This window comes from Musca autumnalis, unplaced genomic scaffold, assembly GCF_047663935.1.
Source record: "Musca autumnalis isolate F117 unplaced genomic scaffold, ASM4766393v1 scaffold_2, whole genome shotgun sequence".
In the NCBI taxonomy this organism is placed as follows: domain Eukaryota; kingdom Metazoa; phylum Arthropoda; class Insecta; order Diptera; family Muscidae; genus Musca; species Musca autumnalis.
Window position 1 is genome coordinate 123,346,845 of NW_027411755.1, and position 10,442 is coordinate 123,357,286.

The following is a 10,442-nucleotide window of genomic DNA, read 5'->3' on the forward strand; positions in this document are numbered from 1 at the left end:
TTAGTGAAGAAATTTCGTGACCACTGAAAATCGGGAGATACAGTTATATGCGGGGATATACCAAAACATGGACCTATATTGACGATTATTTTTGAATAGACAAAATTGTACCTAAAATTCTCAAAATACCGATCATTACAGCTAGTTCGGTTAAAAATTGCAGCTAAAATTCTCAAAATACCGTAAATGGGGAGATACCGTTATATGGGGGCTATACCATAACATGGACCTATGTAGACGATGTTTCGTTGGAGATGTTTTATGACCACTGAGAACTTAAAATGACAAATTACAGCTATTTCGGTTAAAAACTGTAGATAAAATTCTAAAAATACCGAAAATTGGGAGGTACCGTTATATGGGGGCTATACCAAAACATGAACCTATGTTGACGATGTTTGGTGGAGATATTTCATGACCACTGAGAACCTCAAATGTCAAATTGCAGATATTTCGGTTACAAATTGTGGTTAAAATTCTCAAAATACCGAAAATCGGGAGGTACCGTTATATGGGGGCTGTACCAAAACATGGACCTATGTTGACGATGCTTGGTGGAGATGTTTCATGACCACTGATAACCTCAAATGGCAAATTACAGCTAGTTCGGTTAAAAATTGTAGCTAAAATTCTCAAAATACCGAAAATCGGGAGGTACCGTTATATGGGGGCTATACCAAAACATGGACCTATGTTGACGATGTTTCGTGGATATATTTCATGACCAATGAGAACTTCAAATGTCAAATTGCAGATAGTTCGGTTAAAAATTGTGGCTAAAATTCTCAAAATACCGAAAATCGGGAGGTACCGTTATATGGGGGCTATACCAAAACATGGACCTATGTTGACGATGCTTGGTGGAGATGTTTCATGACCACTGAAAACCTCAAATGGCAAATTACAGCTAGTTCGGTTAAAAATTGTAGCTAAAATTCTCAAAATACCGAAAATCGGGAGGTACCGTTATATGGGGGCTATACCAAAACATGGACCTATGTTGACGATGTTTCGTGGAGATATTTCATGACCACTGAGAACCTCAAATGTCAAATTGCAGATATTTCGGTTACAAATTGTGGTTAAAATTCTCAAAATACCAGAAAATCGGGAGGTACCGTTATATGGGGGCTATACCAAAACATGGACCTATGTTGACGATGTTTGGTGGAGATATTTCATGACCACTGAGAACCTCAAATGTCAAATTACAGCTAGTTCGGTTAAAAATTGTAGCTAAAATTCTCAAAATACTGAAAATCGGGAGGTACCGTTATATGGGGGCTATACCAAAACATGGACCTATGTTGACGATGTTTGGTGGAGATATTTCATGACCACTGAGAACCTCAAATGTCAAATTGCAGATAGTGCGGTTAAACATTGTGGCTAAAATTCTCAAAATACCGAAAATCGGGAGGTACCGTTATATGGGGACTATACCAAAACATGGACCTATGTCCATATCCTTTGGGATATAATATCACTAGGAACCCTAAATCCCAAATTATAGCTAATTCGGTCGGCAAATGTGGCGAAGAACGTCAAAATACCTCAAATCCGGAGGTACCGTTATATGGGGGCTATACCAAAAAGTGGACCGATATAGCCCATCTTCGAACTTGACCTGCCTATGGAAAAAAGACCCTCGGGTGCAAAATTTCAGCACTCTATCTCAATAATTGCGGACGCTAGAGTGATTACAACAGACGGACAGATGGACAGACAGACGGACAGACGGACATGGCTAGATCGTCTTAAAATTTTATCCTGATCAAGAATATATATACTTTATAGGGTCGCAAATGATTAGTTCGATGTGTTACAAACAGAATGACAAACTTAATACACCCTCTATACTATGGTGGAGGGTATAAAAAGGACATTTTTAAATTGAGCATTAGAAATGATGCACCACAACAATCGACTAATAACTTCCAAATTTTTCGCTTTTTATGCCACTTTAGTAATCAGAATGGCGGAATAATTGGTTCCCTATCGTTTTCAATAGTTTTGCCATTTATTCCGATAGAAAAAAATGATGTCTCTGACGTAATTTTGGCGTGATTGTAATTAATGTCCCTTTGTAGGCAATTTGGCTACAAATTTCTAGTTTTTGAAGTTATTTTCCAAAAATGAATATGAATGATCATTAAGGGTTATGTCTAGAGTACATACAAATAATTTAATGATATTTGGAAAGTCCAGTATCAACCAAGCTTGCCCCATATTAGACTAGCCGTTAACGGCATTGCCCTGATAGATGAAAAAATCAGGACATAGAACAAAAGTTTTTCGACTTTTCTTTGAAAATAGTTTTTAGAAGCATTTTTAACAATGTCTTGACCACGTTTGCTTTTGTAAAAACAAAAATTCAACGCCCATTGTTGCCAAGCATCATTATCAGTGACAGTCACTGTACGTATAAATGTGTAGTCAACCAAATATTACAGAAGGTCGGCGGTTCGATTTCCCGGCCAAGCAACATCAAAAATTTTTCAACGGTGGCAAAATACCCCTCAGTAATGTTGGCGACATTTCCTGAGTATTCCAGCCTTGAAAAACTTCTCCACAAGTGGTGTCTTAAGACACGCCGTTCGGACTCGGCGATAAACAGTAGGTCCCATATCATTGAGCTAAATATGAATCGGGGTGCACTCATTGATATGAGAGAAGTCTCCCTTGTCCCGTATGGGATGTTGTGGAACAATGTTTTTTTAACACTGAAAATGCAAACTTCTTCACTGAAAACAAAACAACATAAGAAAAACTCCATCTAGGGCATCAAAATCTATAAAATATAGAAAATTTTACATAATTGCTGAAATTCTGGTCAGTATCGGCTAAACTATTGGGAGTTGAACCAAGTAACCCTTCGCAAAAATCTTCCAAATAAAGTTCTCAACATTTCTTTAGAACATTCTGAAACTCTTAAATGCTTACTTCATGTTGTTTCAGCGATATTTTGCATCATATCTTTTACAACACGTATTTCAAATACAGTTTACACCAACAGTTTATTCTCGCATTTCGGATTTCAATACATTATTGACATTTTTATTAAATCGTCGTTGAAAAATGTACTGAAAACAACGGCATAGAGGCATTTTACAACAATGACATGTTCTGAAGGGTTGTGTATTACATTCCAGGGAATATTTTTCCAAAAGAAAATATTCAGAAAAAACGGTTTTGGAGATACAGTGCGAAATGTATAAAAATTGTGGAATTTTTGAATATATATTGAAATTTGAGGCAATAAATGTAGTTTTTCGAGTTCGTTATTTCTCCAAATATTTTATTCTTGTCCTTATCTACAAATTTGCTTCAGAGGTCAGAAGAAGATTCGCATTGGTTTCAGCGATATAGCCCAGAATTTCTTTAAAAAGTCAATATTTAACAATATTTAGATGGGGCCATAACATCCGAGCTGGATCTGACACAACAAAACCCAACTAAGGTTTCTTGTCGTTTGGGTCTGTACTTTCAAATAATCCTCAGTTCGAATTGTTTGCACAAGATCACCTTAAAAATGTTGCACAGTGTTATCAGATGTTTTTTATACAAAATGTACTAAAAATTTTGGATTTTGTGGATAGAATAATGTTAAATTAATAATTCAAAAATGCTAAAGAAAAATGCTAAATTGAAATTTTGTTGCTAAATACAAAAAAAAAATGCTAAATTTAGCTGCAAAAATGCTAAAATGGCCACACTGCTCAGAATATGAATATGCTCTCTCCTATACATAAATATGGGTTCTCTTTTACAACATTGCCATATTGAAATACCTAAATTCAGTTTGATTTTGTGAAATGTCTACTGATGCTGTTTGTTGTGGTCCTGTTTACAGCGATATTATGTTTTCCGTGGACAAGTCCAAGCTTCCTGCCATACTGGTCCAAAAGTTATACGATGACCCTTTGAAATGACTAGTGATAGTGAGATATGACTCTCAAAATAAAATCCATTCCATAATGGACTTGGCAAACTTAAATGTCCAAAAAGGGCCACAAAATTCTGAAAATACCCTAAAAAGGACACAGAGGGTGAAGGTATATGTATGTCTGTCGGCAAAGCTTACTTACTTGTTAGATTTTACATGCTTACTTGTTAGATTTCTCATCTCATCTGTTTGCCGAATCATCAAACGGCCAAGGGGGGTTTCTTTTATGTAACTAAATATAAGCAGATTATGCTCCATCTTTAGTATATACTGCTAACCAATTATTTCATTCTACAAATTTATTTTTCGCAAATATTTAAATATTTACCGCTTTGTTCTTAATTACTTGGCCTCTCTCTACAAATCTCATCTAACGCCAGAAACAACTACGCCTATGTGAAACATATCAACTCTTATCATGGGATAGAATTGTTATTTTTAACAAGGAATATTAAAAAGTAAAAAAGGAGAGAATGAGAAACCTCGCCAAAATGTTAGGAAATAATTTTGAAAGTGAAAAATTATAATCATAGTTTCAAGTAATAACCGAAAATTCTGGACACATTTACATTTGTCTTTGACCGGCCAGTGGTTGGAATTGCTCCTCCTCCTCCTCCCTCTTGTTTCCATTCGTTGAGTGGAGTTGATTGAAAATAATGACAATTCCAATGAAACTGAAACTGACAGGAGAAGTACGAGCTTACTCATTGTTGGTTTGGCCAAGAACCCCAACATTTTGTGGATTGTTTTGATGACGTCGCTACTGTTGCTGCTGCTAATGATGATGATTTTGACGAGTTTAGTTTGGCGTTTTGTGACGTTTAAAGATTATGTGTCTGCAATGCTGAATAATTCCTTAGATAGCTTTTCAGCCCAAAATTTACTACATTTCGTTTGTCCACGAGAATAATGGTCATCTGTCCGAATGCTAAGAAAATCTAATAAATAATAACATGTCCATTCACTGACTCAAGTCATTATTATTATTATTTTGGTTATAATGTTCACGAAATATTTAGGTTGACAGCAGAGTTTTCGCCAAATGAATAGGCCACGAAATTGCCACATTCAAAGCTACTAACATCGTCATAGCCTTTGAAACACGGCTGCTGAGAGTCATGTCACAAACACTGATGGCTGCCGGCTGAAGTTTACAAAATGTGAAGATGGTTTGCAGAGCCAAGAATGTCAGTAGAAAAAATGATAAATGAATTGTTGTTCTTTGCGAAGTGATAAACTGGCCTAGATAAATAAGCAATTCTAGTCAGATTGTTGCTGAATGTGAATGCACTGCGATTTTGGCATGATGGAGAGACAATGTTTAGCAAATAAAACAATTTGAAGAAAAAACCACAAACACACACAAATTCGCTGAGTAGAATTTGAATTATATTATAGCTTATAGTTTGGTCCTATCCAAAAATCTAACATACGATATTTAAATGTAAATCTCTATAAAATAAGTTATACACCTTTTTCAGATGTGATTCGAAACATTTTAGTTGTAATTCGTGACATTTCATTTGTAATTCGAGAATTCTATTTGTAATTCGTAATATTCCATCTGTAATTCGAATTATTCCGTTTGTAATTCGAATTATTCCATATGTAATTCGAATTATTCCATTTGTAATTCGAAATATTCCATTTGTAATTCGAATTATTCCATTTGTAATTCGAATGATTTCCTTTTTAATTTCAAATAAAATAATTCGAATTACAAATGGAATAATTCCAATTACATATGGGTGGCCACCAAACTTATCCACCAACAATTGGGGGCATAGGTACATATTTTGGTATAGCCCCAATATAACAGTACCGTCGTCCGATTTAAACATTTTTACGTTTTTAGCCACATTTTCAGTCCGAATTAGCTATAATTTGGTATTTAGGGTTCCTACACGCAGAGAAAAAATAATGATTGATATTCGAAGAGCAAAATATGTATTGTAACAATTTTCCGTATGTAGTGTTGTGACTCCAACAATCGTTATTGTCGTATCCAACAATAGTTTTTGTCTGCTGGACAATATAATTATCTTTTCTTCGACAATTTTATTCTCTTCTCTCAATTTTCGATGCCGTGGTGAAAAACAAAAAAATTTGGTGAGTTCTGTTTGCATGAGTTCCTCTTATCTTTGTTTTTATACCCTCCACCATAGTATATTAAGTTTGTTTTTCCGTTTGTAACGCATTGAAATACTCATTTGCGACCCTATAAAGTATATATATTCTTGATCAGGGTAAAATTCTGAGTCGATCTGTGCACCTCCGTCCGTCCGTCTGTGGTAATCACTCTAGCATCCACAAAAATGGAGATAGGACGCTGAAATTTTAGAAAAATGATTTTTTTGTGTGCAGGCAGGTCAAGTTCGATGATGGGCTATATCGGTCTACGTTTTGGTATAGCCCCCATATAACGGTACCCCCCGATTTACGGTATTTTGACGTTTTTAGCTAAATTTTCAGACCGATGTAGCTATAATTTGACATTTAGGGTTCTTAAGTGTCAATAAACTTATATAACAAAAGTTGTGGACATAGTTCCACGTTTTGGTATAGCCCCCATATAACGGTACCCCCGATTTACGGTATTTTGACGTTTTTAGCTACATTTTCAGACCGATGTAGCTAAAATTTGACATTTAGGGTTCTTAAGTGTCAATAAATTTATATAACAAAACTCGTGGACATAGGTCCACGTTTTGGTATAGCCCCCATATAACAGTACTCCCAGATTTACGGTATTTTTACGTTTTTAGCTACATTTTCAGAATGATTTAGCTTTAATTTGACATTAAGGGTTCTTAAGTGTCAAAAAACTTATGTAACAAAAGTTGTGGACATAGGTCCACGTTTTGGTATAGCTCCCATATAACGGTACCCCCGATTTACGGTATTTTGACGTTTTTAGCTACATTTTCAGACCGATGTAGCTATAATTTGACAATTAGGGTTCTTAAGTGCCAATAAACTTATATTAGAAAACTTGTGGACATATGTCCACGTTTTGGTATAGCCCCCATATAACGGTACCCCCGATTTACGGCATTTTGACGTTTTTAGCTATATTTTCAGACCGATTTAGCTATAATTTGACATTAAGGGTTCTTAAGAGTCAATAAACTTATATAACAAAACTAGTGGACATAGGTCCATGTTTTGGAATAGCCCCCATATAACGTTACCGCCCGATTTCAGGTATTTTGACGTTTTAAGTCACATTTCTAGACCGAATTAGCTATAATTTGATATTTAGGGTTCTTAGTGACCAAAAAACTTATATCCGAAAAAATTATGAACATAGGTACATGTTTTGGTATAGCCCCATATAACGCTACCTCCCGATTTTCGGTATTTTGAGATTTTTACCTATAAGTATTAACCGAATTAGCTGTAATTTGAACATTTGACATTTGAAGATCTTAGTGGTCACCACACCTCTCCACCAAAATTCTCTGAAATTTTGGGAAAATGCGTATTTTGCAGGCAGGTCAAGTTCGATGATGGGCTATATCGGTCCACGTTTTGTATAGCTCCCATATAACGGTACCCCCCGATTTACGGTATTTTGACGTTTTTAGCTACATTTTCAGACCGATTTAGCTATAAATTGACATTTAGGGTTCTTAGATGTCAATAGACTTATATAACTAGTGGACATAGGTCCATGTTTTGGAATAGCCCCCATATAACGTTACCGCCCGATTTCAGGTATTATGACGTTTTAAGTCACATTTCTAGACCGAATTAGCTATAATTTGATATTTAGGGTTCTTAGTGACCAAAAAACTTATATTCGAAAAAATTATGAACATAGGTCCATGTTTTGGTATAGCCCCATATAACGTTACCTCCCGATTTTCTGTATTTTGAGAATTTTACCTACTAGTTTTAACCGAATTATCTGTAATTTGAACATTTGACATTTGAAATTCCTAGTGGTCACCACACCTCTCCACCAAAAATTGTCAAGAAAGGTCGATGCATTGATAAAGCCCCCATATAACGGTACCTCCCGATTTTCAGTAATTTGATCATTTTAGCTACTATTTTAGCTATATTAAACCGAACTAGCAGTAATTTGACATTTGAAGTTCTTAGTGGTCACAACACCTCTCCATCAAAAATTGTCAACATAGGTCCATGTTCGGATATAGCTCCCATATAACGGTACCTCCCAATTTTCAGTAATTTTGCAATTTTAGCTAAAATTTTTAACCGAATTAACTGTAATTTGACATTTGAAGGTTGTAGTGGTCACCACACATCTGCATCAACAATTTTCAACATAGCCCCAATATAACGATACTTCCCGATTTTCGGTACTTTGAGGATTTTACTTAAAATGTTTAACCGAACGTAGGTCCATGTTTTGGTATAGCCCCTAAACAAACCTCCCGATTTTCCGTACCTTAGCTTTATTTTTTGGACGAACTTTCTGTAATTTGAAATTTAAAAGCCAACAACAACTCTGCAACAAAAATTGTTCATTTAAGTTCATATTTTCGTATAGCCCACATACCTCCGAACTAGCTGTTAATGACATTTGAAGTTCCCACGTTATGTAGCGATTCTCGGTATTTTGGGGATTCTAGCTGCAATTTTTAACCGAATTAGGAGTTATTTGACATTAAAGGCTCCCATGAAAAATTGTCAACATAGGTCCATGTTTTATTATAACCCCTATATAATGGTACCTCCCAATTTCTAGCCCACCAAGAATTGTCAACATACATAGTTAGATATAGGCAGCATAAAAAAGGGCCTCCCGAATGAAGCATTTTATGTACATTATCTGAACTTAACGCTTTTTTACTTGTTTATTTTATCTTTGTTTTTTTTTTTTTTTTTTTTTTTGGTATGCACACCATGAAGGTCTTGTTTTTATTTCTTTCTTCTTTCTCATTCTTCTTGGAGGATGAGCGCAATTTGTTGTCTTTTTAGTTAAACCTGGTCATGTGTTGCGTTTGTCAATACTCATAATATTATACGTGACATTTATACCAAAGTTATGTGGAAAGTGTATATGAGAATTATATTATGTTCCAAACAAAACGAAATATATTTTTTCTCTGCGTGTAGAGCTAAAAATCTGATCTACCATAAATTGTGAACATAGGTCCATGTTTCGAGCCTTGATTTAAAGGTAACGCCCGATTTTCGATATTTTCAAGGTTTTAGCCTCATTATCACATCGAAATGGCTTATATCAAAATGGCTCAGTCTTCGTTGGGTAAGCTGAACTTTCCTCCCGCCCACCACATTATAACACAGCGCTGAAATTTTGTATTTGTATTCATACAGAGAATTGTTGGTATAGATTTCTATATATTAAATGTTTATGGTTAATTACCCTGTGCAACACTAAAAATGTAAACAACTTCTAGCAGGCATTTTTTGAAAGTGCACATCGAGACCACAAAAACTCTAGTTGACTTTGTCGTTTTCAGATCCAGTTCGGATTTTATGGCCTCATCTAATATTGAAGTCCTAAGGCAGCAGATATTATACATATGTCAAACAAATCAATCGGGAAAAGGTGCATCTAGAGCATCAAATCGAATCCTCTCGCATTTTTTCATATATATTTCATATATATATAGTGCAACATTTTTAGATATTGTGGAGCAAATACGAATATACATTAAAAATTGTAATGCAGTTCCAACCTGAACTTAATCTGCTGAATAGACCAATGAACATTAAAGATGCAATTGAAAATAATAATTGTTCACATTTTACTCCTTAATGTATGTGTAGAAGGTTGTGGGGCTTCACCCAAAAGTGAGCCTTTGTTGGCAGTTATTGTGCGAGCAGGTTTTTTATTGGCTAACATCACAAAATTTACACTTGCATCAAAATCGGTTGCAATTTTTGACTATAACCTTTAAAATAACTAAAATGAAGGAACCCGTCATATGGGGGCTACACGAACGCGAACCTACACGCAGAGAAAAAATATTTTTCGGTTTTGTTGGAACAAAAATATCTATTTTGGTTCCAAAAAGGTATTTGTTTTGTACAAACATTGTAATCCAAATCCAAAAATACCATCTTTTGTTCCGAACATAGAAAACAAAAACAACTTTCGAATTTCCGCAATATTGTAAAAATCGTTAACAATACCGATTGTAGGAACAATCATAATCTAAATTTTTTACAAAACATATTGTCAGCCCTGAAAACCAGATTCTAAATTTTTTGATTTGAGTGTATATACTTCTCATATACACATTCCACACAACTTTGATATAAATATCGCGTATAATATTACGAGCATTGATGAACGCAATACATGGTTTGCTACTTTAGCTGACAACAAAGACAAACAAAAAGCCACAAGCAGCCACCACAATATAAGGAATAATTAAACACCATAACAAACATGAAAAGGAAAGAAGAATGGAATAAAGAAGAAGAATGAAACAAAACAGAAACAAATAAAAACAAGAGTCTCATTGTTGGTATACATACACACAAAAACAAAGAT